The sequence below is a fragment of the Abramis brama genome, assembly GCF_963993115.1.
Source record: "Abramis brama genome assembly, chromosome: 6".
Lineage (NCBI taxonomy): Eukaryota > Metazoa > Chordata > Actinopteri > Cypriniformes > Leuciscidae > Abramis > Abramis brama.
The window spans coordinates 43,826,910-43,852,269 of record NC_139968.1 but is presented as its reverse complement, the minus strand read 5'-3'; the positions used below and the strand labels follow the sequence as shown (position 1 = coordinate 43,852,269).

At 39.7% G+C, this 25,360-nt stretch overlaps 1 protein-coding gene across 28 annotated transcripts in view; it reads right to left on the bottom strand.

Moving 5' to 3' along the window:
• Window positions 1-25,360, bottom strand: part of ptprsa (protein tyrosine phosphatase receptor type Sa) — a 207,822-nt gene that overhangs the window by 133,349 nt on the left and 49,113 nt on the right. The window contains exon 1 of one of the 28 annotated variants that reach the window (XM_084117286.1): window positions 20,521-20,911. The exons of the other annotated variants lie outside the window; for them this stretch is intronic. The gene's annotated coding sequence lies outside the window, so the exon portion shown is untranslated. Of the gene's footprint in view, window positions 1-20,520; window positions 20,912-25,360 lie in introns of those variants that run through there. 28 annotated transcript variants of the gene reach the window in all.

Below are 25,360 nucleotides of genomic sequence, written 5' to 3'. Positions count from 1 at the left end.
TTAAGAAACTAGTACTCCACTTCGAACATGCTATTTAAAAATTAGTATGTAGTATACAGTACACAGCTTACAGCTCAATTTTTAGTAACACGTAAGCTAGTATTCCATTTCGAACATGATATTTTAAAAAAGGATGTAGTATGTGGTACACAGTATATACATGCTATTTTTAAAAAACTAGTATGCAGTATATAGTTTTTACAGCACACATTTTTAGTAAGGAGTAAGCTAGTATTCCCTTTTGAACATGCTATTTAAAAAAAAAAAAATAGGATGTGGGATCCAGGTGGAGGTTTCATGTGTTTCACTTGTATGTTTTACTTGTGATGTGCTTCCTCCCTTTGTTCTTTTCTATTAATTTGTTCTGCATTATTCCTGTAATGCCAACAATTGCAATAAAATAGGATGTAGTATGAAGTACACAGTATATACAACACAATTTTTAGAAACGAGCAAGCTAGTATTCTATTTCGAACATGCTATTTAAAAAATAGTATGTAGTACACAGTATATCAGTACAAGTTTTAGTAACATGAATGCTAGTATTTAATTTTGAACATCCTATTTAAAAAATGGTATGGAGTATGCAGTACACAGTTTATACAGCACAGTTTTTAGTAACATGAAAGCTATCATTTCATTTTAAACATGCTATTTTTAAACAAATAGGATGAAGTATGCAGTACACTGTATATACAGCACAATTATTAGTAACGAGTAAGCTAGTATTCCATTTCAAACATGCTTTTAAAAAATAGGATGTAGTATGTAGCACACCAGCACAATTTTTAGTAACATGAACACTAGTATTTAATTTCGAACATCCTATTTAAAAAATAGTATGTAGTATGCAGTACACAGTTTATACAGCACAATTTTTTGTAACATGAAAGCTATCATTTCATTTCAAACATGCTATTTTTAAACAAATCGGATGTAGTATCCAGTACACAGTATATCAGCAAATTTTAATAAAGGGTAAGCTAGTATACAATTTTTAACATGCTATAAATATAAAAAAGAATGTAGTATGTAGTACACCAGCACAATTTTTAGTAACATGAACGCTAGTATTTAATTTCGAACATCCTATTTAAAAAATAGTATGTAGTATGCAGTACACAGTTTATACAGCACAATTTTTTGTAACATGAAAGCTATCATTTCATTTCAAACATGCTATTTTTAAACAAATCGGATGTAGTATGCAGTACACTGTATGTCAGCAAATTTTAATAAAGGGTAAGCTAGTATACAATTTTTAACATGCTATATAAAAAAAGGATGTAGTATGCAGTACACAGTATATACAGCACAACTTTTAGTCAGGAGTAAGCAAGTATGCCGTTCTGAACATTGACAGTGTCTGTGCTGCAACATAGCTCGGAGAGTGTGTGCTAAGAGCTAGATTTAGTATGTGCGTGAGAGAAAAGGATGGGGTCAGTAAGAGTGGAGTGCAGCCGTTCGCCATCGCTCCCCGTGGAAATGTGAACCAGCTGTGGCATTCTGGGGGCCGATCTGCTGGGGCCGATAACACTGGCCCTTTTGTCCATCTGCCCTGACTTTCTGACATTCTCCCACTCGCTCTCCCTCTCATTCTGCATCCCTCGCTTTCGCTCCAGATTTCTCACTCAGCCGCCACTCGGCTAGAGAAAACAATCTTCAATCGGTAAGTGGGGGCTCTCGGTCTCACACACAATTGAAAGCCAGTCACAGAGACACAATACGTTATAAGCAAACAAACGGAAGGCATGCGACACAAAAGAGGCCTGATGGGTTGTTGAAGGAAACAGACAAAAAGTGGCGGTTTCAAAAAAAACTATTTTCCATCAGAAACAACAACAACAAAACAGCCAGGGAAACATCCAAGAATTGCAAACCCTCTGCAAAGAAAGTCAGTCTAAAAACTACATATTACAAGACATAAATAAGACAAAGATTAGAAATGGAACAGAAGTCATCTGAAAACTGAGCTAAATTGCTAGAAAACTGCACTGAACTGTTGTAGAAAATTGTGATAAACTATGCTAGAAAACTGTGCTAACTATGCTAGAAAACTGTGCTAACTATGCTAGAAAACTGTGCTAACTACGCTAGAAAACTGTGCTAACTACGCTAGAAAACTGCTAAACTGTGGTTGAAAAAAGCTGACCCCCCCCCCCCCCCCCCGAGAGTCATTGTATAATTCACATACTCGTTTCTGTGACGAACAGGACCAAGGTGGTGCTAAGACAGGCTAGTGTTAGCAAGAGATTAGCAGCCTCACCGAAATGACGAAGCATGAGGCTTTGAGCATGTTTACTCTCCACTCTTATTAGCTTGCAGCACAGATAATTGCCATTGCAGAAGAGGCTTTACGAAAAACAAAAATCCCACATTCCGTGTCAATGCGGAATGTCCATTCGGTCGACATAAACTACCTTTCCTCCCTGTGCTAGGCAGCCCCCTTTCCCAGCATTCCACAGCTAAAATAAATAACCAGACTCTGAATGGTATTTTAATGAGAGTGTGGGAGTGGAACTGTTAAGCGCAGCTCTCCGCATGCCAACATCTGAGCCCGGCCTCCCTTTATGCCGCTTACAATTAGTTAGCTAATCAGCAACCACTGTGAGAGAAATATCTTTTCATAAACACAATATGATAGGGACAATCAGGCTAGTTGGAGCAAGCTACAGCAATGACAACAATATGTGCGTGGTGCACTTAGCGGTGGCTACGTACCCTTGGAAGGAGGATGTACGCTAACCTTTAAAGAGCAGGTTAATGTATGGAGAGAGGTTTTACAGCCAGGGATGAATTCATTACAGTGACAATCTCAGCTGACTTGCCATTCCAACCTTCTGCCTATAAACCTACGGATGGCATTTTGAAACCCTCCGGTTTTAACCTTAATCTAACCGTCATCTAAGAGGAGACAGGTGAATATCAATTATGTACTGAGAGGTGCATTTGGGTCCATTTGGGGCCCATTTGGGGTCCATTTGGGGTCCATTTGGTTACCAGTCAGACTGGTAACCCGAAGGTTGCAGGTTCGATTCTTAAAACTGGCTGGAAACGACTGAGGTGCCTTGAGAAAGGCACCCAACCCCCAATCGCTCCCCAGGCTCCACAGCAAAATGTCTGCCCACTGCTCCATGTGTGTGTCCACAGTTTGCAGTGTGTGTGTGTGTTCACTACTCACTGCTCCTAATGTGTGTACACTAACTTGGATGGGTTAAATGCAGAGGACAAATTCGGAGTATGGGTTACCATACTTGGCCTTCACATGTCACTTTGCTTTTCATTTAAGCTAGCGTGTGTTGCTGTAGCGGGGAGTCTTGGTTTGGAAGTTTCACGCTAGCTTAACACAGTTATTTCATCATCGACTCCCTGGGCCTAAAAGATAATCTAAGACTCCTTGCTTGGGATTTTACTGTGGGTTCAAGAAGGTGGCAATGCGGTGGCGGAGATTAGTCTGCATGAGATGTTTCGGGGAGCCTTGCGGTCGAATTTACTAGGATGTTCCCTGACAGCAAGCTTGTTTTAACTAAACGGTCACCGTGCTGAAAGCAATTAAGGCCGCTGTTGAGAGCAGCGTAACAGTTGCTGTACCATGAATGGCAAGTCTCCCGGAAGTTCCATTTAATCCTGAGGTGGGAGTCTGCAGGTTACACACATACAGAATGAAAAGGGGATGGCTGAATCACTCTCTGGAGAAGCGGGAGCCGCCAATAAATCTTTGCCTATGGGAAGTGTCACTGATCCTTCTTCAGTTACTCGAGCGTGATACGCCACTCACGTTTGCATCCATTTGCAAGTCAAGTGGCTCACTTCACATTCAGCACAGACAGGAGCGGCGGATAGAATCTCCCTAGGACTCGAGACAACATTGATTGATAAAAACAAAATGAATACATACAAAACATGGTTGTTTATGAACGGTTACAAGGAAAGGAGACTTACAGGTAAGAACATGCAACCTTAAAGAACGCCTCACTGACGTTCAGCTACACGGGATACGACCCCTGACAGAACGGTCTAGCCTGATGTGACCCCGGGGCACCACGGGAATTCAAAACAGCTTAACAAACAGGTAGATGCTCCAGCTAGATTGTGCATTCCATAAGGAGAAAGTAGTCACCATATTCTGGGAATTCCCTGGTTGAAGGAATTGGCAGTTTTAGCAGTGGCTAAAATGAAAACAATAGACATGTATTGGCAGATTGAGGGAGAGAGAAAAAATGAAATGATAGCTTCTTGAAAAACCCAAATTCCTCCTATTCCTTCAGCTCCTGTTTCATCTCCACCCGAGGCGAAGGCTAAAAATAGACGGACTGGGAAAACTCACTTTTAGCCCCGTAACTGTGGAGAACTTGGTCTGACACTGAGCTGATGGGGTGGAAGTAGAAAAAAAAAAAACATGGGGACGTGGAGTGGCTGTCAGCTATTCTGGGTAATATTTTCTACAATTTACAGCATTTTCATATAGGAGAGAATCTATGGATTTCAGACGCAAATTATGTTTCAAATAGAGTTTATGGGAGGGGGCTGAAACTCCGCCCACATGTTCAGACTTGCAGTCTGGTTTCAGTCAAGTGTTCGGTCAAAGGTCGGGTGAGTCGGCGCTCTCCATGGCAACAACAGAGAAAAAAAATCCATGCCGAAGGGTTGTTTATAACCGACCCTCGTCGCCAACTTGCCAATTGCTCTTTTTAACTGTCCATCATGGGAGTAATCCTGCCATTCCCTGTGACCCGCACAACTCTGGCAAGAGAGGGGGCCGCATGACTTCCTGTCTGCCGTTGGATTCTGAAGTTGAAGGGACACATAAGAAGCATGAATGGGGACTTCAAAGCCTCTAAGAAGAGGTGAATGTATTTATAGACAGGGCTGGCGGTAAAGTTGGCAGTTGTGCTGGAGGGGCGTCTAGAATAAAAAGCAGGGTTGCCCTGAAAGAACTCTAGTGCCTGCTGTGAGATAAAAATAACTCGAAGGCAACCGGGCCCCAAACTGATTAATGGCTCAAACGGTACAATTGAGCATCTTGTAAACAATGGATCCTGGGCTGTGGCTCAACAAACGTGAGCTGGGAATTGCCCTGTTGGGGTACAAGAAGCCAAAACAGTTTTAGGACACATCCAAGACACCCTGGCAAACAATTTTAATAAGACCAACAAAAGATTGTATACTAACTTTCCAAGTTACCATCAATATGAGACATAATTTCAGATTAACTAATGCGTAATATTTACAGAGACAATGTAGGGCAACACATGTTTTTAACCATCTGGAATTGATTAGAATGTGAAAAATGTTAACATACCAGAATAGAGTCAGATGGTTATAGGGAAGGGGTTGAAAACTTGATTCTTGACGTCAGCCATGATCACCTTTGGCTATAATATCACAATGGCAAACAGATGAACGACCACCATTTTTTTTTCAACCTAGTATCAAATCTGTTACTTTGGTGTTTGTCTTCTAAAGCCCCTCATGTCAGCTGAGCTACAGCAAATCTTTGTCTGTGTATAGAGTAACCATATCCGAAGAGGAGACCATGACAGAAATCTATACTGGAGCTGGACAAAACCCTTACACACTCAGTAATACTCACAAACTCCATCTCAGACACTCGTCTAGATGAAATATGCATGAGGCACTTTAGCTATTTCCATGACACACTTGACTTCCATGTACCTTGACTTGTCTGTTGAGAAGACAAAAGATTTGTGAACTTTCGCTACTAGTGACAAGACCACTGGAAAAGGGAACGAAGCATGAAGAATGCCAGAACTGAATCTGCATTTCCCAAACCAGCACCACAGATCAACGTGCCTGGAATAATAACCACGGCTCCAATGACAAAGGTTTGTACTCCTTTATAATAGTTGGATTTAGCACTTTTCAATTTCACATTTACTCCGTCCGCCCCTGATAATCAGCTGAATTTTGTACTATGGTTCTTAATTTGCAGTAATCCAGACAACATGTCTCTACGTTCTGATGACTTTAAAAGCAAAGTGATTCTGATCACATTCACTGGAAAGAGATTAATATTCAGCTGCCGGGCTTATCCGTACTGTTGCTCATTGCTAACTGAATTTTAAGAGGGCAAATGTCAGCCGTCTTTGATATTTATCATCTGGAAACCCGAATGAAGCTCATAACTGCCATTCTGATGGCAGGAAGGAGAAGACGTGAAAAATAAATGAGGTCAATCCTTCAAAATTAGCCAGGCACATTAAATAAAATGTAAGAACTATAACTGTTCCAGATTGGATTATGAGGTGCATTTCAAATAAAAACTAACTAATCACAGTTTTTTTTGTTACGAGGTGAATTGATTTACAAATACACATATTGAGTTGTTACTCCGACTTTTATGCTTCATGTTTTCAATCAGAAACATTGCATTTAAGGCGAGACACGGCAGGCAAAAACATAGATTTCATGCAGTGGTCAGTTTTGAGATTTTGGGCTAGTTTACTCCTTCAATATGTGTTCTTTCAAGCTGCTATAAAGAAAACGTTGAAAATATACATTAAGATGTTTATTTTATTATATTTTGATTACTTGAGGCAGCAAGTTTCTCCCGAATTTACCAAGAAGTTAGCATTCCAACGCGACACGCCGAGCTCCGTCTGTTTACTGAAGTCTGTCATGACCGGGATCGCTGTAAAGCGCCGAGTCTCCTGCACAACACTATGTAACCCAAATATGGGCATTTCCTTTCTATCAGTAACCAATCGTGAATGTCCAAAGGGGGATTTAAAGCTAACGACGAAATCTCATTTAGAGCTATTTAAAACTTTAACTGCCGTTTTCTTAAAATTAGTTTTTTTTGTCATTCTCCAGTACAAACATCTCAGCCTACGTACACCAAACTTTCCAGTTATACACTTAGCAGTATTCTGAAGATATTTTCAGAGGGATTTGTTAATAAATCATTCCTGGCCTGATTTATGTGACATTTTAATAAAAGAAATATGGTGAAAATCGATTTGGCTATGGACAGTATATTTTGTTTTCCTAGGTAATGAAAGCATATATCCTGAAATCCCTCTGAAAATCTTGTGTAAACAAAATGAAAAAAAAATTTTGCACCTGGCTTTATCATATGTTCAGATCTATCTACCGAAAATATATGCAAAATCGTGCATATTTAATGAGATAATGCCTAATTTGCATAATTAAACATACAAATTTCTAAAACTTGTAATACATTTTTTAATATACTTGTGTAAGTAAGTCTTTAAATCAGGAAAAGTCACTGACTGTAAATAAAAATACAAGCATGAAACCATGTGTGTAGCACAAGCATGTCTGTGTGTAAAGCAGCACCCTTCTCTTATCTTTGAAAAAATCCACCTCTTCTAGGACAAAGCAATCCATTGATGATAACTACTTTCATGCCTTTTAAATGAGCATCCTTTGTGTCACCGTAATCGAATTTCACTTCTGTTACTATTTTCCAGCTTGAACGGCATCCAAGAAGCAGGAGGAAACCTCACGACGGGTTGTGAAAGATCCGACCGCACCAAGCTGGAATCCGAAGGCAAAATAAAGAAAAACAAGCCGGAGAGAGTGGAAGAAAATCAATAGCCCTCCTTGAGCAGCTCCACTAGACGCACAATTATTACCGTTATGCTGGATGTTTTTAGTGAACACATACACTAGGAGGATTTCGCTTCAGAATAAATAAATAAAACATCACTAGAAGGCACAATTTCAAGTGCAAAACAATAGGGCCAAGGACATAACCCAGTGGGACACCTGTACTAATCATAAATTATTTTAATAGTAGTCTTGGGAAGTTACAAAATTCCTACCATGATAATAGATAGTTTAGCTCTAGACTTTTATAAATAGCACATTTTTCTGGCTAGTTTGACTTTTTCCAGCTGCGCACAACGATCCCCAAATTTTCACTTTGCCCACACAGATGTTTAGGAAGTCACCATGCTGCTTCTCAAAGTTGTTGGAACTTTCCGGCGGGAAGATTCAGATGTCCCGCATGGAGCTTATCACAACATGGCAACGGACATCAAACGCCGTTCTCAGATGGGAAGAAATGGCAACATGAAAGACGCCAAATAACACGAAACATACTTGGGATGCTTCCTTATTTGGAATCTGAAAGAGCGCCGCAAACCTTTGGCTAACAGAGATGTTGTTCACTAGACACTTAGACGTTAACAATATTAGCTTGGGCAAATTACAAGCATGCCACCATCTGAGTTATCAAAGCCCCGTGTTTGGGTCATAAGACAGCCTGATCTTGTTGTTTTGGTGAAGCTAATATTTTTAGCAAAGAACATACGAACCTAGCTGAAGTGAAATTAAAATGAATTGCAGGGACACACAATTTGAGGCGATTGCTAATACGTGTGTCTAGGCTCTAGTGGAGTGCTGGGATTCATTAAACTGGGATGTAAATGTCAACGGACGCCAAACGACACCATACGTATACCATTGAAACCACAATATCAGGCTCTTTTGACTTAAAGGATTAGTTCACTTCAGAATTAAAATTTCCTGATAATTTACTCTCCCCCCACGTCATCCAAGATATTCATGTCTTTCTTTCTTCAGTGGAAAAGAAATGAAGGTTTTTGAGGAAAACGTTCCAGGATTTTTCTCCATATAGTGTCTTCAATGGGGTCCAACAGGTTCAAGGTCCAAATGTGAGTTTCAGTGCAGCTTCAAAGTCTCGACACGATCCAGCCGAGAAATAAGAGTCTTATCTAGACAAACCATCAGACATTTTATAAAACAAAATAAACATTTATATACTTTTAACCACAAATGCTCGTCTCGCACGTCCACGACTTCACATATTACGTAATCCCGTTAAAGGTCATGCGGAAAATGTAGGGAATGGTGATAAACTCCATCTCATTTTCTCCTCCAATTTCAAAATCGTCCGACATCGTTGTTTTACCTTTGGCCATTTGACTTAGGCTAGTCTTTGCACATTCGCTTTGTAAACACTAGGTCGGTTCTTTCTCCTATGTCCCGCTTGACCTTTCAACCTGATTACGTAATGTGTGACACATCCCAGCCAGTGAAAGACGAGCATTTGTGGTTAAAAAGTATATAAATGTTTATTTTTGTTATAAAATGTCTGATGGTTTGTCTAGATAAGACTCTTATTCCTCGGCTGGATCGTGTCGAGACTTTGAAGCTGCACTGAAACTCACATTTGGACCTTCAACCCGTTGGACCCCATTGAAGACACTATATGGTGAAACATCCTGGAATGTTTTCCTCAAAAACCTTCATTTATTTTCCACTGAAGAAAGAAAGACATGAATATCTTGGATAACGTGGGGGAGAGTAAATTATCAGGAAATTTTAATTCTGAAGTGAACTAATCCTTTAAGCCACTGCTAGAAACGTCTCTGAACACATAGCAACACCTAATTGACCACATTAGCAGCCGTATAGCATCTGTAAAAATCTAGTTCGGATGTGCCCTTTCGTATTCTGTGGCCACTTTTAGTCTTAATGCACTGAGATTTCTATTTCTATTTCCACTCATTATCTTTTTCTGCATTTCCTTTTCTTCTTTTCGGCGGATATGAGTGCATCACATACACTCACACGCTCGCCTCCTCATTCCACACCGACCGGAGCTCCCCGCCAGCACACACGCTGTTGCCTTCAGCGACACACGCACACACGCACACATGCACATACACACACACACACACACACACACACGCACACACACACACACACACACACACACACACACACACACACACACGCATGAACAACAACACCACACACACGCACGCGCACACACACACACACACACACACACACACACACACACACACACACACACACACACACACACGCACAGGCATGAACAACAACACCACACACACACACGAATCCCACAGATCATTTCATCATCTTGTAGTCTACACACAGCATTAGGTCATTTGGACTCTCTTTCATGTCGTCGTAACACACCTCTCACGAATCAGCCCTAAATGATCATGACGCACACACTGCCGTTCAGATTAATAACAAGATTTTTAATGTTTATAAAAGAAGACTCCTATGCTCAACAAGGCTGCATTTATTTGTTTAAAAAATACAACAAAAAACAGTAATATTGTGTAATATTATGACAATTTAAATGAATTTTCTTTTATGAATAGAAAGTTCTATTTCATTTATTTGAAATATAATATTTTGTCACATTACGCGTCTTACTGTAACTTTTGATCAATTTAACGCATCCTTGCTGAATAAAAGTATTGATTTATTTTACCCCCCCCCCCCAATCAACTTTTGAACGTAAATAATGTTACAAAAGATTCAATTTCAGATAAATACTGTTCTTCTGAACTTTCTATTCATCAAAGAATCCTGAAAAGAGTTATACAATTTATCAGAAATGTTTGTTGAGCATCAAATCATCATATTAGAGTGATTTCTGGAGGATCATGTGACACTGAAGACTGGAGTAATGATGCTGAACATTCAGCTTTGATCACAGGAATAAATTACACTTTAAAATATAATATAAATTACGTTTTAAAGCACAAATCTCATGTTTCTTCGGAGCAGCAACTATTAGATACAACTGCGACATCATGGAAGTGACATCATTTGCAGCCTTTAAATCAATGACATCCTGAGAACAACATTTTCCGAACGATTTCCTGTTGAAAAATAAAATAAAGTGCCTTTTTAAAAGGTAGAACCCTATTTGGTGGAAAGTGTCTGCTGAGCCTTTGTATTGATTCATCCGGGCATTGACTTTATTTAGGAAAAACTGCAGGCCGGCTTTAATTAGGAGGTGACAGAATATCGGCGCCCGTCGCTGGCTCTGATAATTGAGTGTGACTCGGCGTAGGGTGGATTCAGCTTCATCCCGAGCCGCTCGGATGAATGTGGCGCTGGACATCGCCGGAGGACACAAATAGATAAATGTAGCGTATACAGCCATTGTTCACTGGTCACACTGTAATAAGCCGGACGCCCATGGGAGAGTGGATCTATTCCTCTGCCACTACACATATATCACACACTAGCACACACTACCACTACACACTCCACTGCGAGCTGCAGCGTTTACACGCACGATAGACACGCGGCCACAGCTAAAGCCAAACGTAATTACGCTACCTTCTAAGACGTCTCATTTGGGCCGGATCACAGGACAGAGTCTGGCAGTGAATCTCAGGAGTCTCTGCAATGTGGCCGGTGTTATCATGCACACACTGAATGCGGAAAACTACCAAACAAAAGGTGCTAATTAAATCATTCAAACTTGACAATTATGTTTAAGTGTGTATTTTTAAGTAATATGTAAAAAAAACAAAAACATTAATATTAATTTATGAAATTATTATTTTTTAAATATATTTTCTTAGAAACTATATATATATATATACACATTTGACATGCTGAGGTGAACAAACAGCATTTTCTGAAAGTTAAAAATTTAATTTCACTGAATTTTCTGAAAAAAAATTAAATCTAAGACGGCGGATGTAGCAAATTAAATGTCGATAATAAATATGCTAAATACCCAAAAATACCCAAAAAAAACTACAGCTCGTTGTTAAATCATTCAGACTGATTTTATATTTACATTTTCATTACATTAATTTTAATATTTTGAAAAATAATTATTATTAAAAATGAATAATTAATAATAAGTATTATAATTTTTATAAATAAAATATATTATCTAATATATTTATTTATAAATATATTATATAATATTTATATTTGTGAAACCATTTATTTAACCATTTTTTAAGTTTAATTGCTTATAATTTCTTATATAATAAGATTCTTATATAAAAAGAAGGTCTGAAGGGGTTGTTTGTTCACCTTAGAGTATATATACACACACACACACTCTAAGGTGAACAAACAACCCCTTCAGCCCTTCTTTCACTGACCCTTTGTTAAAAAAAGAAATATTAAATACACAATAGCAGATGATGTGAAGGAAACACTGGTTATAGACAGAGTCCTGATCAGGATCGGTCACTTCTGAGGTTCAGACGCCGTCTCAGAGGTTTTCGTGACGGAGCTCAAGCAGAAACGCAGGCCTTCAGAAGCCGAGCGTCTGGTTCTGACCTCTAAAACGCAGTGAGATTAAGCCCACGGTGAATCTACGGAGCACGAGATTATTAATACACGGCTTCCACATACACACACCTCCTCCTCCACACGAGCAGCGAGTCTCTCCTCACCCCTGAACTGCGGGAGCGCAGACACAAAGCCAGGAGACGCTCTGATGTTGAGCTCATGCATCTCATCGAGAGCTGCCAACACTCCCACTACTGAGAGTGTGTGTGTGTGTGTGTGCGTGCGATGCATGTTTGGCACGGACGGGGAAATCGATACGCTCTTTTTCGGATGCCTGCGAACGCTCCTTGGACACGAATGCATGCTGATTTTACAGGGTTCAGCGCTGATTTTGCTTGTCTTGTGTTTAAAACTCCTGTCAGGAGACATTGCAGTCATCATTAACGGGAAAAACACGCTCAAAAAACAGGAATCTGAAATCCTGGAACTGACTGACTTTTTTAATCATATACACATGGTACAAACTAAATCCAAGGTATTTATTATAATTATTTATTAAACATGAGAACAAACAATAAAACACACAAAAAAATTTTTTAAAGCCATTTAAAAAAGTTAATTGACTGATTATTTGCCACATACACATGGTAAATCCAAGGTAATTAATATATTTATTGGTTTATTTATTAAAGATAAGAACAAAAAATAAACGCATAAAATATGAAACAAACAAAATCATTAAAAAAAAAATCATTACATCAATTTATTTGAATTTTTTTTTAATTATGTTTTTATCTGGTTTTCTTATATACACAGTGCTAATTCCAAGATAATTATTATACTTATTTATTTATTAAAGATAAGGACAAACAATCATATATATACATTCTTACACACACTTACAAACTTTAATATTATATGATTAATCACAATCAATCGATTTGACAGCACTAATATATATACACACACACATACATACGTGTGTGTGTGTGTGTATATATATATATATATATATATATATATATATTAGTGCTGTCAAATCGATTAATTGTGATTAATCACACATAATATTAAAGTTTGTAAGTGTGTGTAAGAATGTATATACATATATACAGTGTGTGTGTGTATGTATATATATATATATATATATATATATATATATATATATATATACATATATACATATATACAAATGTTTATGTTACGATTATTCACGATATATACACAAAAAAGTGATGGCCTCTCCACAATAACCATGAATCTAATGTGCAACAATCACAACCAATCAGAAGCTGTTTAATGTTTTATGCATAGCAGGATTTGGGACCAATGAGATTCCAGAGTGGGCGGAGCTACACACAGGAACAGAATCCAAGTGAAGATGCATGAACTGAAATATGAAGACTCCTGTCTACATCGATTGAGAACCTCTTACAAAAGCCACAAAAACAACAGTCTGTGATCTGTTTTATTCACACAAGTAATATATTCTTATCAGACGGCTCAATTCTTTTGCACTTCATAAGGTAAAATGTAATCCACGATACGTCTACCTATGAGCAGCACGAATCCTTTCAAAACATCTAGTAATTGAATCATGGGGCCCGACACACACGCACACACACACAAAAACATGTTTGCTTGACCTTCGGATCTCCAGCTGAATAAATTTAGTTTGATTTTTCTCAGATCTTTCTCCTGCTTTCATGCTTTTTTAGATTCAGATATCTGCAGAGATAAACAAAGAGAAAGATGGCCATCCATCACTTTCAAAGCCTGTCGCGCTAAACTCAAACAAGGCTGCCCTCTGCTACGAATTACTAGCACGTCTCTCTCTGACGACTATTTAGAACGAGAGCACAGTGATTTACAATGTACAGGCCCTCTTAGCGTATTAGCTGCGCTTGAAGGCTGCGGACGCTATTCGAGAGTTTGTGCAGTGCGCATATGTCATGCACACTTATTGAAAGGTAAAAAGGCAGATGAAAAGCCACACACAAATGGCATTAGCGACTTTTGTAAAGTGACACATTAGCAAGTTAAAAGTAAACTTTCAAGCTAAACGTGCAAACGAGTTTGTAAATAAAACTGAGACTATTGGAGTACATTTTACGATGTCTTTCTACTTCAAAAAATCCTGTTTCCACAAACGTAGATGAAAAAAAAAAACAAGATGGAAGGAAAGATTTACGTATTTCAATGTTTTGTGAAGGAACACAAAGTTTTGCGAGCAAACTCAAAACTTTTGTGAGAGAACGCAAAAGCATTGAAATATTTTTTTTTCTAAATTGCATGATTAATTCAACATGTAACTTGCAGTTTCTTTGTAATTCTTTATGAAATTTACAAGCAATTTTCAAGTGAAAATTCTTTTACACCATTTTTTTTTTTTTTTCAGTGTAGCGGAAAATTGTTGGGGAAACTCAATTTTGTTGTCTTTAAGCACCGGCACTTTATCTAAATGCTAACGTTATTGTCTTCGAGAATGGAAATGTTTTTCCTTTGCGTTTTTCATGTACAGACGGCAACGTTGTCAAAACGATCCCGCTCACACATATCCGCGAAAATGCCTAAAAACGCTGTATTATGCAGCCAGGCCAGTAGATGGCGATGTCACTTTGTAAAAAAGCTACAAGCTTATAGACTGAACACGTAATACATTAACAAATTCACGTTTTTGTAGTTTACAAAGACTATAACGCTATCGTTTTTAAAAAACGTGCACTTTGAAAACCGCTCAAAAGTTCGCATTTCCAGGCCCCAAAAACGCAGTTAAATGGACAGCCAAAGTTTTCTGATTTTATGCGTGTAAACAATTTTCCCAATATACCCAAAGCGAGAGACGTGTCCGAGTGGAGGAGCAGTTCTAATACCGCATTCATGTTTTATCCCATGCATCTCCTCTCGTTGGTTTAGTCGACCGTAATCCGCCCGTACAGGCTACACCCTTCTGTTTGTCGACATTATCGCCTCCCCAATCACACGCTGAATAGGCAGGGGGAAGATAACGTGCAATTCATCTCCTCATTCATTCACGCTGTCTGTGATTCAACCCCTTCCCCTCCTGCTCCATCCCGTCCCCAATGGGCAGATAAAACGTCCATGTAAGAGCTGCAGCCATTGCCGAAACAAGGTCAAAATACGGAGGATGTAATGGAGCTAATAAAAGGAGATCGCAAGGTGATATTAGTCTCGGTAATCTCGGCGGCGGGATTTCATTCCCTTCAAATCCCCACTTACGTGACAAAACACCAAGTATGGCTTCATGCCTCATTTATGAGCAAAATGGCAGAATACGAAAACTTCAAAACGCAAAGGAGGCCTCTAGGAAAACAAACAAATAAGATGACCGCCTCCGTCCTGGCACAAAGTAATCTGGACTCGCAATATTGGCAGGTTGTTGTTTTTCCCCCCGCCAGAGGCAGTATTACTTTTAAAATGGATTACTTGTGCATACAGTACAATAAACACAAGTTGATCTCAATTTATCTAACTTTCCAATTATGTTCTCAATGGCAGGAGCTAAAAAGCAGAAAAGTAGCACAAAAAAACATGTTGTCGGCCAGAGGTGATGCATCATATCCGAACACACACCAATTCAATCAGCATCTTCAGGTGGCATCTCAATGCTGCAATTAAATCAGAGATAATGATGTTATCAGCCCGAGGACAGTCGGCGTCCTGGAGGCCTTGTATTTACACGTCAAAATGTCATATCGCATGAGGGCAGGGTTGGGGGATGTTCTGCACATAGCAAATCATCTTTCCCTCTCGCTTGAAGAGACAGAGAGAGTGAACTCCTTCGCACTCGCTCTAGCTCTTTTACGCCCCGCTGACGCAGAATCCATAGCATCCCTGACTCAGTCGTGTAGAACGCATCCTCGTTCACTCGAAGAACACAGTACAGCTATAATTACAGAGTGCCATAATCGAAATGCCATGCAGGAGTGATCAATGTTTTTTTTACTACCTTTAACTCTTTGTGCTTAAAACAAAACCTGAAATCATATTTAGTAGGACAGCAATAGGAATTTAGAGGGAAAATGTGCTTAATTGTCATTACAATGATGTCACAAAACCAAAAAAAGAGAAGCTTTTGTTTATGCAATTTTTCCATTCAATTTTTTGGGTGAATGCAACTTGGATTCTTTTTTTATGAGACTTTTCCATTGAAAGTGTTTGAATTTAAATGGATGCAAATGGAAAAACGGTACTTGAGTGATATCACTCACGCTAATTCAGCACTGACTTGAACAAAAAGAGATGTGATTTTTATTGAAAAACAGATCCGCGTTTCAGGAACGTAATGAGTTTCCAACAGAGCTTAATCACATGTTGACATTTGTGCTAGTTAGAGGCTATAGCGCTCCCTGTTTCTCTGCTGTCAAACCATTTTGTCATTCCTAATTAAGGGAGCATGGCTTGCATTGACAGGCAGGTATTTACTCGTGTTTAACCCCATCTACACTTGACTGACTGTTTCATAACTACAAGGCCCCTCTGTCCACACACATACAAATGTGGCTCCGGCTCCCAGAGGCCCATGTTTTCATGCTTGCATTACAAACAATTACACAGATCCATCAGCCCTCAAACATTCCCACCCCCACCAGCGTATCTTGTCCTTCCCTCCTCCTCCTCCATCCCCGTTCTCCACCGTCAGCTGGGAATCTACCCCCGATCCTAACAGATGTCCCCTGATTTGGGTGAAATGACAACAAAAGGCCGGGCTCTGAAAGCCATGGCTTTCCCATCTTGCCCCGAGCTTTCTGCTCTCATACAAAGGCCAGCGGATTAGCAGCTTTTAGCACATGAAAAAGCCCCTCATCCTGAAAACTGTCCCCTTAACTGGGCCCTGAAGTTTCTATAGGGTCACTATAAACCCCTTCAGCTCTACTTGGTCCCAAACAAATCCTGCCGAACCAACACCCTGTCTTTGCCCCAGCAAATTCAATCACCCCAGGCCTCAACAAGCAAGGCCCCTGATAACAATTTTAAACTAGCACATATCCCTAAACTAGAAGCATTTCATTTGGCAAATGGGATATTCAAGAGGACTCTACTTTGCATTCACAGTCTTTATTGTTTTGGCTCCCCTTAATGACTTTGTTGTTCATTTGGAGTCGCCCTACAGAAAGGTCACACGCACTCCAAGTCTATCAAATAAGAATCCAACCCTTCAGTCTGGTTCACTGGGGTCTGTAAACTATCAAGCCGAAGTGGAGAATAAGCAGACCAATCACAGATGGCATCTTGACCTCCGGCCATGGATAACAGGGTGGGGACCGTCTCCACAACCCTCGTAGGGGTCATAACTCAGACTGAAGCAAAGGTGGGGCGTGTTAATGACAGATCTGCATTGTCTAAACTCCCCCGGGGATGGGCGAGATGCCCATCAACCTGGAGTGCCAGCTGGTCATCATACTTAAAGAGCAGAAAGCAGAAAAATCGTCATGGTGGGGACTGGGGGTAAACAACAAGTGCCCTCAATGAATCAGCTAAACATATCGAGGCCGGTGGGAGGGGTAGAGGTTGGGTGGCGGGTATGTAATGCCCTCCTACCGTAATGAACGCATTATCACAGCGGCATCAGAGCAAGCGGAGCATATCATTGGTTTGAAATCCAGTCTTGCGGTGAGGGGTTTAAGCTTAGGCCTTTCTAGGGTGTGTGGGGAGAAGGTAGTAGCTCTTGGCTTTATCAGCACCGCTGCAGTACTCAGTACCCAGAGACCGGACGATCAGTCCTGCAACGTCACGTAGGCAACTGGCCAACCGTGAGATGAAATTAAACTTTGGGGCGAGATGGATCAATCCCGTCAGCAGGGGTGGGTTGCTTGGCGTCTTATCTTGGATTCGCCGTTAACCTGTTGGACTGAATGGGCAACATAGGCCAGAGAGTTAATATAATTTACCAGTAGAGGCCATTCCTCATCTTCAACGAGGCCTGTCACGGACAATATTGCGATTTTCTCTGGGAACACGTCTGAACAAGTGCTGGATAATTCCACCAGACTGACCGCTTGTCCCTCAGGTCGTGGAGGAAAGCTGCAAAACCGTGGCAGAACGAGGAGGCCACGGCTCCTTCTGCCCGGCCGCGCGTGTGGACGCAAGCTACAGACACATTAAGACCAGAAGAGCTCATTTCAAAGACACGGCCCTCGTTCTTTTATAACCACCAGACAAATTGCACCCACCGTGAGCTGAAGAGCACCGATTTAGCACTCGGGACAAATTAAGAGGAATAAACACAATTAGCTGGCAGAGCTTAGGCGAACATCTCTCCTCCCCTCCCTTTTCTGCTGATAATGTGAGGAGCTGCAGCACAGCTGCCATTACTGCCACCACTGCATCTGCCATTCAGAACCCAAGCTGATAATTGCACTGCTCTCACTGATACACAAACTCGCCTAATTTTATCTTCAACTACGATCACACTGGCACACAAGGGCTACAATAACCACAGTGAGAGGGAGCTTTTTGTATAATTGTGTTTTTGATATTTCTACCACTCCATTAGCATTTCCTGCACTATGGCGCCAATGAATACAAGGCTGTGCGCAACTCTATTCTATCAAACGACCATTTATGTCTTTTAGGAAGTGATATAAGACACCTTACAAGGTCTCTAATGCTAAAAAATGAAAGAGAGATGCTGCTCATTTAAATTACATTTAGCATCATTAGCTACTCTAGCTCATGTAAACAAGAGGCTATCTCTGTAATGCACGCAAATGCAAGAGCGCTGCCCTTTTCTTTTCTCTAAAGTCAGGAGAATATTTATTTTGGCATAACGTGTCCAGAATCTCTCTGAGGCGTTGTCCTTTGATCCCTATTTAAAATGGGGGAAAAGGTTACCGCGATAAGAGTAGGAAAACACACACCCACAAAAAAAAAGACGACACCAGAAGGAATAACTTTGCAGAAATGAATTTCAAAACCTTGGGGAAGACACCTTACAAAAGACATTTCACCAGAACTCATATCCACAGCTCAATTCAATTAACTTTTCGTCCAAAGGTGACACAGAGCGCACACGGGAAATCAAAGTTAGTTCGCCAAACGAAGTTTTTACATCCTCTGAAAAATGTCTTCATTCTGACACAACCAGACTTCATTGTTTTCTTGTGCGTTATTGTTTAGCCACAAAAGAAAAATGAGCCAAACTACAGGTCTATAGACCGCGGTCACGGCTAACGGCTTCTGTTTGCTTGCATTCCTACGCATTTGTCTTAACATCTCTCAAGATCTGACAGTGATCAGCGGTGATAAATTGTCCAATTATAGTGACATTTAGAATCTACAACATCCTTGTGAGTTTGCCAGCAAAGAACAAAGCCAGATTTTGACTGTGAAAACAAACACGTTTTTGCCATTAACGCTCAAAAATAAGCTGGTACGCATTTCATGAAAGGATCGACGATGGCCGTCCTTTTCGAGGAGTTCCTAGAGTAGATCTTTGTCATCTAAGTTACAGGATGAGACATCAACAAAGTCTGAATATAAATGTATTTTAGATCAAAGCAAACTGTCAAGCCAAGGTTTTCTCAAAAGCAAAACCACTTCAGTCCAGACTCATTCTGATACGGGCCCCTGAAGTCACATTACAGTGATTAATGAGGCCCGTATTATCCGTGACTAAATTAATCAAGACAATACCTGCACTATGCTTTCAGTCAGTCTCGCTAAAACCTTCACTGTATGAACACATGTACTGCTTCAAATGAAAGTAAACATTAAACATTACAACTTTGATATAGTCTGTAGGCCAACTGGTCTGAAAAAGAGCATAACTTACAAAAAAGCATTAAAATGCCATGAAAATACAGCCAAAAATCCTCAGTATAATAGTTTTGCGAGAACAACTCTTGATGAATAGAGTGAACATTATCTGCAACAATTACTTCCAAAATGCACAATCTCCAAAAAAATGTGTAATAAATTATTTTATACTCCAAATTTCCACATTATGGGGTCGAATTGACATTTCAAAACAATTAAAAAAAATGACAATATATCAAATCTAAACTGCCAAAAGTGACCAGCCACAATGTGCATTTCATTGCATGCATTTTTCGCTATTGTTTTATATTTGGGGTATCAGAGACTCCAGAAGACAGAAGTAATGCAACAATTCAAAAGTCCTCTATGAAAAATTTGTTTATGATCACTCCTCGAAGAGGAAAAGTCATGAAGTTCTGAAGCTATTGAAAGGGTACTGGGGGTCTCAAAGACCCCAAACTGAACATGAAGGAAATAAAACAGCCTAATAATTCATCTGAAAACTGTTCGACTCTAAACCTGCCCATAATGAATACAAACAAGACATTCCGATATACACAAAGTGATAGGAAACGAAATCGAGCAATAAAATCGTTAAATAGTTATATTTAGTGAATAGAAACGGTCTAAAAATTGACTAGAAGTATACATGAATGATTTTACGGATTAAAATGACCATAGAAAATCATGTTTACTTACAATAGTTCCAAGCACGTCCACGTAACTTTAGTTCGGTCGATGCAGATGCGGTACGACCATATAATTCCTCTTAAAAGCGTCCTATGTTGCATCCATGTAAAACAGAGATGGGGTCCGAATAACTCCTTGGATACGCGAAGTTTTCAACGGGATTAAACAGTTATTCGTGCCATGTCGACGGCGTCCGTGCGTAAACTCTCCAAAAGCGCACGAAACTCTACACGCGCTTTAAAAAAGAGCTTTAAATGTTGGTCGATTGTCGGTCCACCGCGTCCCAGAGCTGAATCAGATTCTTTTCTTCTTTTTCAGGTCCGGGACTTCGACTGGGGGTAGGGGCAGTTTGGTAGGGGTTTCTTTTGCCCCCCTTTTCTCCCGCTCGCTCACCCTCCCCAAAACAGCGCAGGAGGGGGAGGCCTCTGCGCGCTCACGACACCGTGAATGAGCGCGCACAGATGAAATATCTGTCATTTGAAACCCTCGCTAAAACCATCCCACCTCCAAAATAAGAAGTCGGGAGGGAATAAATTCACCCTAATCAGATTCATTTTCTCTATAATAGCCAATTTGTACATATTTACCCCCTATGAAAAGAATGTTCTTGCATAGTAACCAGAGTCAACACTTGTGTTTGGAGAAAACAACAGATGACTATAATTAGCTATACACGCTTCTATATAAAACAAACGTTAGTGTTTAAAATATCCTATCCTAAACACGTTTAGAAACTATAATAACTGTCAGAGTTTTAACTAATTTAAAGAAATCACACTTAAATTTTACCCAACCCTAAATGAGTGAAACAGTAATTTACATTAGAAAAAAACCAAAGGTAGTTGTTATGTGCAGTGTATTCAAATAAATCTCTGTGTTTTGGGCTAAGAAGTTACTAAAAAAATACATCACTGGGTGTTTATCAGAGACATTCACAATACATATTGTGTTGAAACACCGCAAGTTAAAGGCCTGCACCTATTACAGCACCGAACAATGAACAAAGGCCTAGCACAATAACTCATCCTTTACAGAGAAGCCCTGGAGTATTGTTTACACGCATTTTTCTCTTTATTTAAGGGCCACGGTGATCTGTGCCATCATAAAGGGCCGAGACCCAATCAGCAGGAACGCCACGTAAAGCGCTGCTGTGATTTTATGTTGATTTCCCCCATGTTTCTTACTCACACTTGCCTAGTTTAATCAGGCTTATAAATCGAACGCTACAGAGCGTCCCGCGTTCTCCTGGTGGCGGAAAGCCTAGCATGGTAAATTTCAGCGGGCTGAAGAGCCATCTGAGGATGCTGGGGGAAATGATAAAGATCACTTACCACTCGACATAGCCAATCCATAAGACCATAATGAGCATTGTATGCTGGAAATATTTTCTTTGCTGTTTTAGTGTGTGGGTATGGAACGTCTATGTTGTGTAGAACTAGATAAAGCAGCCAATTCATATTTTTATATTGTTATTGAATGGCTTACTACTCTTCTAGAGGTAGATGCATAATTAGGTCAAAATTTGGTGCATTAAAACTAAACAATTAGAGAAGGACCTGCTAAATATAGCTTCATTATAGCTACAATATTATATTTTTCAAAAGGTAAACACTTGAATAACTGGTTTCAGCAACCAAGCAAAGCAATACACAAAGCTTAATCGAATTTAACATATGCGAAGCTAATAAACAAGCAATATTAACTCACAAAAGCACTGTTTAGTGTCACAATAAATTTTGAATAGCTTCCATGAGTAGCTTCAGGGCACATACGATTGCAGTGTATTTAATGGCTGTTTTTCTGAGGCATGGGAATGCTGAACTTTGAAGCTGCTTTGAAAAAAACTTGCCTTTCTGAGGTGCTTTCAAAACTTTGGGCGTGTTTGACAGAGGAGGCTCGCTCGCCAAGTTTTGGGGGAAAACACATCAATTGTAGGGGGCCTCGTACAGAGCCTTGGGGGACCTCCTTTCAACGTACTACAGAAATGCAGTCTCTCCACCGCTAGAAAATGCATCATCTTTTATCTTTAGATCCACTGTGTGAAGAACATGCTTCTGTATACACAGCCCTTCGTGTGTGTGTGTGTGTGTGTGTGTGTGTATTTGTCTACTGAAAGTGAACTGATCCATAGCAGGAAGGAAAGCAGACTGACAGCTATTAGAGTGCAACTGCACTGTCTTATCTGCTGTCTGATAGGAATCTACAAAGTCCCACTGCAGAGATTATGAATTCATTACAGACAGTCCGCACACACACAAAAGGGGTCTATATATTCACAGTGAAAGGAGAGGTCATTGCGATCGGTATCATAAATATTAAAGTGACTGTCTTGTTGCTTTTGAACGAAGAAGAATATGACTGTTTTTTAAAAGATGCAGAGGTGAGGTCATTCTTCCCTCACAGGGAGAGCAGGTTCAAATGCTAAAATGACTAGAGATGTACTGTGCTTTCTGCAGTTAACGGTCAGTGGAACAGGGGGGAGTGTCCAAAAAATATGAAATTTGACACTCGTGGATGCCACAGGCTGCCTGCGGTCCGTTGCTCTGTAGGATAACAGCAGAATGACTTTTAAAAGGCAAAAGCATTTTTCAAAACTAAAGCAAAGCAAACAACAGTCATATTATGAGGAGCAGAACCGTTGAGGCAGTGGATTTCAGATGATGCTGTGGTGGATTTTTAATAGATAAAATAGTAAACTGTATATCAAACTAACCATGTCTCTAACATCTAACCTTACTTCCTTTTTCAGGCCTAACATGATAACACTTTGAAACACAATGTACTAAAACATTCTGTCCTGTGTTTTTGAATGTTGTATGTTGTGTTTGCCATACCCATTTTTCTTTGGTTGTGTGAGTGTAAAAATAACACATTTGGGAATTGAAACTAGACAGATGACTAAATATGAACCTTGTGATTAACAATGAAGTAATCATTAAAACAAAGTTTGCTTTACCTAGTAACAGAAGGGTTTGCATATGAAGAACCAATCAAATTCATATCATTTTGCCATACCTCCCTATTCTATAAAAACTGTTGTATTCGTGTTAGCTGGTGGGATTCTCGATGGAATTTGTCTGAGATCCTCCGGCCTTGCTTCTTCTTGGGGGAGATTCCCTGAGAACTGCTCGAGAGATCCTCCGGCCGTGATTAAAGCATTTGAAGGACATTTGCTGAAGTCTGTTTGTCGATTATTCCTGTGCAGGAAGAAAGCTAGTTACGGGAACAGGTATTAGCACCCAGCCGACGTCGATGTGTAGACGCGCTTATAATATTATGGTCCCAGGTAGACTTAGGTCAGATGAGATAGGTCTTAGTTAGGTTTAGGGAAAAATCTACGACAATGCCGAAGAGACTAAAAGAAAATGGATTTAGAAATAGTTTACCTAAGAATATAGGTAAAATATATGTTTCAAAGCCAGACGAGTTTCTATCTTCCAGGAACACAAAAGGAATTTATAGCAAAAAAGATTGTTTTTCCTTTTTTTCCATTAGAAAAAAAAAAAAACATACACTGACTGTATTAATCTTTTGAAAGGAAATATAAAGTATTAAATTAAAAACTAAATCGCATGCACTATATTAATTTTAGAGCTTAGGGACAGAGCAAAATCATTTATAATTGAATGTAAAAGTATGTTATTATTAAAATCTCTCAGCTCTCAAATTTCAGTTGCATAATCAAATGAGTGTAATCAACCATCATTGGTGTCAAATGTTGGTGCAACATGTTCCTGTGGAATATTTGAATGTGCACAAATGTGGTTATCAGATAATGTGACTTGAAATATAGTGCATATAGTCATTTATGGACTACACTTATTTAGCACTTTCTGGAATTTGACTGGCCTTGATCACTGTATGCGTTATTATATCATTATTATTAATAATACAAACAGGAAAATGTATTTAGTTATAATAGGTAAAAAATGAAGGCATGTATTCACTAAAACAAACAGAGGAGAAAAACGATGGAGGCCCTCACTCGGCACGTTTTAGGGGGAAAACTCATCAATTGTAGGGGGCCTCATACAGAGCCTTGGGGGACCTCCTAAATGCGGTATCTCCATTGCATATTCAAATGAGTGTAATCAACCACAACTGGTGTCAAATGTTGGTGCAACATGTTCCTGTGGAATATCTGAATGTGCACAAATATGGTTATCAGATAATGTGACTTGGAATATAGTGCACAAGTCATTTATGGACTAAACTTATTTAGCACTTTTATTGTCCTTTCTGGCTTTGATCACTGTATGCGTTTGTTGTAAATAAGCAGCTTGAACATTCTGCTGAATATCTTGTTTTGTGTTTTACAGAAGAAAAAAAGACATTTGGGTTTGGAACGATTTGGAAAGGATTTCCATTTACTAAAACACGTGAGGAGAGAAGTCAGGCTACAGAAAGACAGTAACGGAAAGAAAGGGGAGTGAGAGAGATGTGTGTGTGTGTGTGTTCAGTGAGCTGTAAAGGATGGCAGGTTGCCTCTGCTCTGTGCCGTGGATGTGTTGGCCTTATTTGGAGTCAGAGACTCTCTGGTTGTTTACCCAGCAGGTCAGAGGGCCGCTACACCGCAGCACTGCAGTGCAAACACTCTGCCTGCCACCGAGAGGAACTCATCAGCACATATCTGCTCCAGCCTGACACACACACACACACTATATCACAAGATTTATCTCATACAAACACTTACGCTGTAAAGGCTAGGTGATACAGCTAATAATATCTTACGAAAGAGACCCTGTTGCAAAATAGATTCAAAATGACTAATACAAGCAGCAAAAAAAAGGAAATTTTTTTAAGGCCCGTTCACACCAAGAATGATAGATAACTATAACAATATCGTTCT